We start from the raw sequence: 10,283 nt of genomic DNA on the forward strand, positions 1-10,283 counted from the left end.
TGGGACAAACACATGGCACACACACACACACACACACACACACACACATATGCACAGATGATGGGCTTCTACACAGTTTCCATCTATCAAATTCACTCACAAGGCATTGGTCAGTCTGGGGCTATAGTTGGAGTAACTTCTCCAAGATGCTGAACAGTGGGATTGAACCTAAGACCACATGTTTACAAAACAAGCTTCTTAACCACACAGCTGTATCTGCATCTAACATACAGAAGGGAAAAAAATTAAAGTAAAATGAAAGGCGCAGGAGTGGCTGTGTGGTAAGTAGCTTGCTAACCAACCACATGGTTCCGGGTTTTCAGTTCAGTCCCACTGCGTGGCAACTTGGGCAAGTGTCTTCTGCTATAGCCCGGGGCCGACAATGCCTTGTGAGTGGATTTGGTTGACGGAAAGAAAGAAGCCTGTCGTATATATGTATATATATATATATATATATATATAATATATATATATATATATATATATATGTGGTGTGTGTTTGTGTGTCTGTCTTTGTCCCCCTAGCATTGCTTGACAACCGATGCTGCTGTGTTTACGTCCCCGTCACTTAGCGGTTCGGCAAAAGAGACAGATAGAATAAGTACTGGGCTTACAAAGAATAAGTCCCGGGGTCGATTTGCTCAACTAAAGGCGGTGCTCCAGCATGGCCGCAGTCAAATGACTGAAACAAGTAAAGAGAGTAAGAACTGAGACAAGGCTTAAATAGTGAAAATGAAAATGCTATTCAACAGGGCTGGTGACCTTGTTTGGCCAAACAAGCCATAACTCCGCCTACATCATAATAGTGGACAGATTCTGAACTGAGTGGAACTGACCAGCATATTTCTCTCTTCTACTGTCAGTCTGAGAGGCAGTAAGAAGTCAAATGGAATATAAAATTACATCATTAAGTATGGCTTAATTATTTAGCTGTATCATATGTCAGAGTTGTCTCTTCTTTTTCTTCTTACCACCTCCTCCTATCCAGCCAACCAATCAGCCAGCCAGCCAGCCAGCCAGCCAGCCAGCCTGTTCGCCATCTCCCACTACCATCTCATCATCATCATCATCATCATCACTGCTGCCACCGCTAATCCCCCCTCCCCTGCCACTAGCGTCATCATTGTTGACATTGTAGGCATTATTGTCATTGTGGTCCGTCATCATCATTTCATATACCGAACTACACTCAAACCCTGTTCACACCACTAAGCCTTTCACCACCACCACCACTACCATCACTACCACCCCCACTGCATCATTGCATTTCAAGAGAGTTCATACGACAACAATAACAACAACATCATCTATATAGTAGTAGCAACATAGTAGTATTCTGAATGAAAGCACCGTCAAGAATGATGCTTGACCTGATAGAATTTGCAGCCAAATCTCCCTCAAATCATAAAGCATGAAAACAAAAAACATGGTGGAAAAGCAACAAAAATAACAAGAATGAAACAGATACTACAATAACAACAACAAGAACAAAAGAGAGCAAAATAATGACAACAACAACAAGAACAGGGTCAACCAGAAAACAATGTTAATAATAATGACATTGAAAAAAAAGACAATAGCAAAAAGAATAACAACAACAACAACAAACTTTGTTGATGAATCAGTGAAGAAGACTTTATGTAGTTGCTCAACCTGCTAAAAATAGCAGCTACATCATACTCCATTATACACTTGATTTGAAAGAAAAAAGTAAGAACACATTCGATAATGTAGTTATTGATGCACTATTCCTAAAAAAAGAGGAGGAGGTCACAGAAGGAGTGCCTTTGATCATGGCTGACCCACAGCAGAACAACTTAAGTAACATATGAAAAATATCAACGACATTGATTAAAAATCAATATCAGATAAATTAACAAATGTATATTGGTAAAAGGGATCAATATCAAACATGGAAAAGTAACAATTTCATAATTTTGTGTTAAAAAAAAGAGTTTAAGTTAATGTCTGTCTTGAGCTTACAGGCCCAATGTGGTCAGAGCTTATCGTTGTTCCATAGCATTTAATTCTTTCCTTAGCTTATTTCTGTTGAAATACACTTTCTTTATTTCAATTAATTTTGAAAACAATGAAGAATTTGGTAAAATAACTCAAGATGGTATTTGGAACAGCTGGTCTAGGAATAGAACCCATGATCTCTTGATCCCAAAATCCTAACTTCTGGGCCACAGAAATAAGCAGGAAACACTGTAAAATAAGATAAGTAACCTTGTAGAAAAACTGGAATAAGAAGAATATGGATTAAAAGAAGAATAGCTGAAGAAAACAGATTTAAAAAAAACAGAATTAATAAACAGATACTATGAGAAAAACCTTGAAAAGAGTAAGAAGTGAAAGAACAATTTGAAAGTCTAAAAGAAAAAGGAAAGAAAACAAACAAAATAAAGAGAAAAAAGATAGCATAAAACAATAAAAGAAAATGAGGGAAAAAATTAGAAAACAATAAAAAAACACAGTAAGTAAAATACAAATGTGATAAAAATTTTAATTAGATAATTAAAAAAGATACACTGTAGGAAAAAATATTTGACAGAAGTACAAAATTAGTAAAATGATAGCCACAAAAATATGAGAGAAAAGGTATTTGAGGAAAGAATTTTTTTTTAATTTTCAAAAAATCCAAAATCAAAAAAAAAAGAATGAATTAATTTTAAAAAACGGTAAAAAAACAAACAAATACAAATAATACCAAAGTACACTAAAAATAGATATCAGAAAAAACAGCAAAAATACACCAGGAAAACATCATAAATATTGTAGGAAAATAACAGTAAAGAGTGAAAAGGTTAAGTTCCATGGAAATTTAACAAAAAGAAATTTATAAAAATCCAACAGAATATATTAGAAAAACAGAAGATATCCAACAAAAAAGTAACAGAAAAAAATCAGCAGAAAACAGCAAAAATACATACAAAAATATGCTATAAAAAAAACACGTAGAAATATAAAAGAGGAGAAAATAAGTATAAATAGATTGCAAAGATGTAGGAAATACAATAGAAAGAACAAGAAAAATAGACAGCATAAAAAATATGCAGGAGTGGCTGTGTGGTAAGTAGCTTGCCTACCAACCACATGGCTCCGGGTTCAGTCCCACTGCGTGGCATCTTGAGCAAGTGTCTTCTGCTATAGCCTCGGGCCGACCAATGCCTTGTGAGTGGATTTGGTAGACGGAAACTGAAAGAAGCCTGTTGTATATATGTATATATATATAAGTGTGTGTGTATATGTTTGTGTGTCTGTGTTTGTCCCCCTAGCATTGCTTGACAACCGATGCTGGTGTGTTTACGTCCCCGTCACTAAGCGGTTCGGCAAAAGAGACCGATAGAATAAGTACTGGGCTTACAAAGAATAAGTCCCGGGGTCGATTTGCTTGACTAAAGGCGGTGCTCCAGCATGGCCGCAGTCAAATGACTGAAACAAGTAAAAGAGAAAAGAGAGTATTAGAATCAATAAAACAGAAATAAGGAGCAATACAGTTGAAACAGTGCATCATCATCATCAACAGCATTTTACATCAGTTTTTCCAGGTTGGCATGGGTTGGATGAGTTTTTTTCATCCGTTTTTGGATGCCTTTCCAATCATCAACTTTTATTAGTCGCCAAGGAAGGGTTGTATATGGGATTAGGAAAATGCATTAGCAGAAATATAGAATTAGGGAAAAAGAAGCCAAATAGAAATCTAATGAAATAATATTAAAGAAATGAAAAAACAGCACCGAAACGGGGGGGGGGGAAACAAAAACAGCATCAGTGCAATTTAGATCTATAAAAAACAGAAAAGATAACAGAAAAAAACTGACAAAATACATGAGATAAACAACAGAAATATGGTAGAAAAACAACAGGAAAGAATGTGAATGCAAAAGATAAATAATGAAAAAAAAAAACTATAGAAAAATAAAATGATTTGGAATCACCAACCAAAAACTAACAGAAAAAAAGAGAAAGGAAATAGAAAAATAATGGAAATAAACAAGAATATAAGAGGGAAGAAATCACACCTTGTCAAAGTGACACATGGTCATTGTAAAGTCAGTGTAAAAAATGAAGGTGACCAGATTGGAGAGAGAAAGAGAAGGGGAGAGAGGGAGAGAGAGGCAGACAGAGACACAAAGAGATATAGAGAGATTGTGAATGAGAGAAAAAGAGAGACAAAGAGATAGATATATAGACAGATGGAAGGATAGATAGATGACAGATAGGAAGATATATAAACAGAAATGTATAGAGATAGATATAAAGACAGAAATGGAAAGAAATAGAGATAGATAGATGTAGATAGATAATTGGATAGATAGTGTGTGTGAGTGTGAGTGAGAGAGAGAGAACTAGAGAGAGAGAATGAAAGGTTTCTAGGGATTTTTATTTTTGGTGGTGGGGCTAACCACAAAGGCAGTATGTTGTATTGTTATGATGACCATCTCTTTTCTACACAGATGTTTGAGGGCAATAATGATGGCTGGTGGTACCAACCAGAGAGCAGCAGCTGGTATGGTGTTGATGGCATGAATAAGAAGTGAAGTACGGCAGCAAAGTTTCGCCTGTGTTATATGAATGAAAGAAGGTGAGACATTGGAGTCGGATGTTGCTCTGTGTCATAGAGATTTCTCTGGTGACACATTACCAAGGGTAGAAGAAAGTGGTTTTCAATGAGAAATGATTCTGTTGCGAAGGTTTGTCACAGTTTCAAATTGGTTTTGAACCAATAAAAATCCAGCAACAATTAGCACCTTTTCCTCTTCTATCTTTCTTTGTTGTGTTCTTAGTTTTTCTTTGTTTCGAATTGAACTTGGTATTTTTTTTTCCTCTTTTCCTTCCAAGCAATCATCATAAATCATTAGTTAGACCTAATCGGGGTCAAAGTGTTTCATCTCTATTATTTTTATTTATACATGCTGTTTCTCAAGAATGGCAAATGGCAAAAAGTATATATATATACACACTGGGGTGTATATGCATTTATATGAGTGAAAGTCTTTCTGTGCACACATACATAGATCCACTGTGTGTACATGTGTACATATTTAGACATAAGCACAAATGTATGTGCTAACATAATATCTCTATATGGATGTGTGCATTCACACACACACACATTTATATATATATATATATATATATAAGCACAAAAATGTGTATGTATGCATATATGCATGCATCTATGTCTGTATGTATGTGTCTACCTATCTATGTATCTATCTATCTATATGCATGGCTGAGTGGTACCTTGGGCAAGTGTCTTTGGCCCTGGACTGACCAAAGTATTGTGAGTGGCAGATGGAAACTGAAAGAAGCCTATCTATGTGTATAATAATAATAATAATGAAATTTTTGTATACAGTGCTCAGGTGCACCACAACTTGTCAAAAGTGTATATAAAGCATATGCAGTAATGTATAAATGTCTGGAAAGTGAACAGTGTATGAGTCAGGTACATGCTTGCGTGTGTATGGAGGGTGGGGGGAATCAGGTGTAGTGTTGGCGAATCTCAAGAAGTATGGAAGTTTTGAAGGATGCAGTGCTCCGACAACTAACAACTGATGCCAGTAGTCTGTTCAATGCTTCAGCAACTCTTAGCGTGAAAAAATGTTTCTGAAAGTCATGGGAGCTGTGCTGGTAAACATGTGTTTTTGTTTGTCTTCCACCACTGCTTGGTTTGTTTACATTCCCATGACTTAGCAATTCAGCACAAGAGACTGGTAAAATAAGTATCAGGCTTAAAAAATAAGAAATGGGGTCAATTATTTTTACTAAACCCTTCAAGTGCTCCAGCATGGCTGCAATCCAATGACTAAAAGAAGCAAAAGAAAAAGGTATATATATGTATATCATATGGCTCCAGCTCTCAAGCTGAAACTAGTAAATAACGAATCATATCGAATACATGAAACAAATCAGCTGCAGTACATATTTAATATTGAAGCCTGATATTTATTCTGTCACTCTCATTTTGCCAAACCCTAAGTTAATGGGACATAAACAAACCAACAAAGATACACAGACATTGGAATATATATATATATATATATTTGGTGAAAAATGCGAGTGAAGATGTGCACGTTTTCATAGTGATGTATAAGTACGCACGTGGGTCCGCGAGCACACATGTAGGCGTATGAGTAGCCATGTTTATGTGTTTACTATGAACTTTTAATCTTAATTTATATAAGTAGCAGACTTATAACACAGTAATATATATATATATATATACACATAATTTACAAGATAAGGGCAAAAGAAAAATTCTAGTGCCAAATATGCCGTAAAAAAGACAAAACTTTTCAATAACCATTATAATTTATGCGTCTCAAAACAAACTGATAGAAATCTCTAAAAAATTCGTTATTACCGCATTGGTCGAATTTAGGGGTTAATTAATAATAAATTTTCATTTGGCATTAGAATTTTTCTTTTGCCCTTATCTTGTAAATTATTTATAAATTTAACCTTTAAAGTATTTTTTGATATGCTGGCGATTGATAAAATTTTTTTCCCCGAAAAAAATTTTATCCTACATTATTTATAAATATATACATATATATATATATATATATATATATATATGACAAGCTTCTTTCAGTTTCCATCTATGGAGTCCACTTGCAGGGCTTTGATCTGCTTGGGGCTACAGTAAGATAGACAAGGTGCTTTACAATGGGACTGAACCCTGAGCTATGAGGTTGGGAAGTGAACTTCTTACCACACAACCACACCTGTGATCTATTTAGCAATACAAAACATAACTTATATTTATCTATATCTATCCTAAAACTGATAAACCAACTGAATTGTTTCTTCATTTTTCTTATTTGTAATATAAATTAATGGTATAATATTTCTTTACCTTCACCCATTTAATACAATAAGAAAGTTTATTGCAATTAAAAACACTTGGGTATTATACCAACAGTATATTGGATAAGTATTATCCCTTAGTGGGTTGGATCCACAACCCCTAACTTACTTAGCGTTATATATATATATATATATATATTATATATATTGTTGTATTTAGGAATGGTCATTTTGCCAGTTTAGCCAATAAAAACACACACACTATATATTTGGTGTTACTTTGCTTCAGTGTTATTTATTTTTTACATTAATCTTAATCTTATTTCGGCCAGAGTTCTTTCGTCACACTCCTGTGACCGCATCAGTGGTCCTTTGTTTTCTTCTTACTTAACACTGAAGCAAAGTAACACCAAATATATAGTGCGTGTCTTTTTATTGGCTAAACTGGCAAATGAGCATTCCTAAATACAACATATCTGTTTCAAACACCCACTTCACATAAAAAATCTTGCACACACAAATATTTAAACGTATATATATATATTTATATATATACACACACACACACACACAAACACACACACACACACATACATATATATATGTTTCTTTATTACCCACAAGGGGCTAAACACAGAGGGGACAAACAAATGAATTAAGTCGATTACATCGACTCCAGTGAGTAACTGGTACTTAATTTATTGACCCCGAAAGGATGAAAGGCAAAGTCGACCTTGGCAGAATTTGAACTCAGAACATAATGGAAGACGAAATACGGCTACGCATTTCACCCAGCGTGCTAACGGTTCCGCCAGCTCGCTGCCAGCATGAAAGGTGGATGTTAAGCGATGATGATAAGTATAAATTTGAATAGCTATTTCCTTAACAGAATTTTACCGAACACCAGACACACTTGTTGAATATAGACAGAGTAAGATGTCAAATGTCTTTTAAGACTGTAGACAATTGAGAACAAGCAAGGATTAAAAGTAAGATCTGTTTAGCAAAACCAAATACAGCTTACGTTAAGTGAACTGGAATAATTATCCAGTCAGAGAGAACAAAGAACTAAATGACCGTAGTCAATCAATAAAGGTTTCTTAATGATAAGTGCACAAGCAGAATCTGAGAGATAATCTTTCAGGAAACCACTGGCAATTCAAAATACACACTATATATATATATATATATATATATATATATATATATATATTTATATATATATATTTATATATATATATATATATGTGTATTATATATATGTATATATATGTGTATATATATATATGTATATATATGTATATATATATATGTATGTATGTATATATGTATATATATATATGTATGTATATATATATATATATATATATATATGTATATATATTTAGGCGCGTGGCTCAGTGGTTAGAGCGTCGAGCCTACAATTGTGAGGTTGTGAGCTTGAATCCCGGACCGGCTTGCGTGTTGTGTTCTTGAGCAAGACACTTTATTTCACGTTGCTCCAGTTCACTCAGCTGTAGAAATGAGTTGCGACGTCACAAGTGCCAAGCTGTATCGGCCCTTGCCTTTCCCTTGGACAACATCGGTGACGTGGAGAGGGGAGACCGGTATGCATGAGCGACTGCTGGTCTTCCATAAAACAACCTTGCCCAGACTTGTGCCTCAGAGGGTAACTCTCTAGGTGCAAACCCATGGTCAGTGTCTGACCGAAGGGGGTCAAAAAAAAAAAAATATATATATATGTATATATATATGTGTATGTATATATATGTATGCGTATGTATATATATGTATGTATATATATATATGTATGTATATATGTATGTATATGTATGTATGTATATATGTATGTATAATGTATGTATATATGGATATGTATTATATGTATATATATGTATGTATATATATATATATATGTATGTATATATATATATATATATATATATATATATATATATATATGCATATGTATATATATATATGCATATATATATGTATATATATGTATATATATATATATGCATATATATATGTTATATATGTATATATATATGCATGTGTATATATGTATATATATATATATTCATATATGCATGTGTGTATATATGTATATATATGTATATATATATGCATGTGTATATATGTATATATATATATATTCATATATGCATGTGTGTATATATGTATATATATGTATATATATATGCATGTGTATATATGTATATATATATATATTCATATATGCATGTGTGTATATATGTATATATATGTATATATATATATATTTATATATGCATGTGTATATATATGTATATATATATAGTACACTTATTGTTTTCTTTTTCTTTGTGTGTGTGTGTAATATCACTGACTGAAATCTGAATGACTTCAAAAAATAGGAATCTTGTTCCATGTATCAATTTGCTATGTGAACACTAACATTAAAATAACCAGTATCTCTCACATCCTCACTCCATATTTCTAGCAGTAAATTCATCTTAAACTTACGTCACATTTTATGCTGTCTTTGGGGGAACTAAAACTTGGAAGGAATGTAATAGATTTTGCTTAAATTTATATTTATGTGGAAAAAAAAAAAAAAAGGACACCAGAATATTTGAAAATCTTTTATGGTCTTTTTGTAGTATAAAAACCAAGAAATATACTTAAAGTCAATTTAGGCACAGGTATGGTTGTGTGTGGTTAAGAAACTCACTTTGCACCTGTTTGGTTTCAGGTTCAGTCCTATAGCACAGCAACTTGTGAAAATGTTCTCTACTGTGACCCCAAGGCAAGCAATACCTTGAGATGGATGAATTTGAGAAACAAAAACCATATGCAAGCTTGTTGTACATATATGTGTGTGTGTGTGTGTACCCCACCCATTTCTTAACAATCAGTGTTGGTTTGTTGATGTCCTCATAACTTACCAGTTTGTCAGAATTGATTGACAGAATAAGTACCAGACTCTTGGTAGTACTCAGGCGAGGGGGCCCGGCCGCGACTTGTGGTTCGGCAGTTTCGTGAAGAAACTGCGCGCAAGGAGAGAGAAGGAATAGGCGTTGGCAGCGGAACAAAGCATGACTGCTGAAGCCAACACCTGCGTTACAGTCGGAGGCGCTAGGGCCCCGGCCGACGCCACGGTCGGTGAGGTAGGAAGGAAGGAAGAGTTAAATGTCATGGAGCTGCAAAGCGTGCAGCACCGTCGCCGAGCGCCATGTATGTCGGGCTGGCATCGGCAGGGCGTTGCGTGGTTGGCAGCAGTGAGAGCGGGCTGCTGCACTGCTGCTTACTACTGTGCTGTTAGAGGGCCTAAACAAAAGTATCTGGTAGTACTCGGGCGAGGGGGCCCGGCTGCGACTTGTAGTTTTGTAGGCGGATCGCAAAACTAGGTACTGAGGTTGATTTGTTTGATTTGTTCAACTAGAACCTGTCAAGGTGGTGCCCCAGCATGGCCACAGTTC

The 10,283-nt window shown here is 34.7% G+C and overlaps 1 long non-coding RNA gene across 1 annotated transcript in view; it reads left to right on the top strand.

The window, feature by feature from the left end:
• Positions 1-4,047: 4,047 nt before the first annotated feature.
• The window catches only part of LOC118767371, a 10,518-nt gene continuing 4,282 nt past the window's right edge, over positions 4,048-10,283 (top strand). The window contains exons 1-2 of the long non-coding RNA XR_005003289.1: positions 4,048-4,059; positions 5,537-5,542. This is a non-coding gene — a long non-coding RNA (uncharacterized LOC118767371). The remainder of the gene's footprint in view (positions 4,060-5,536; positions 5,543-10,283) is intronic.

The sequence above is a fragment of the Octopus sinensis genome, linkage group LG21 (assembly GCF_006345805.1).
Source record: "Octopus sinensis linkage group LG21, ASM634580v1, whole genome shotgun sequence".
In the NCBI taxonomy this organism is placed as follows: domain Eukaryota; kingdom Metazoa; phylum Mollusca; class Cephalopoda; order Octopoda; family Octopodidae; genus Octopus; species Octopus sinensis.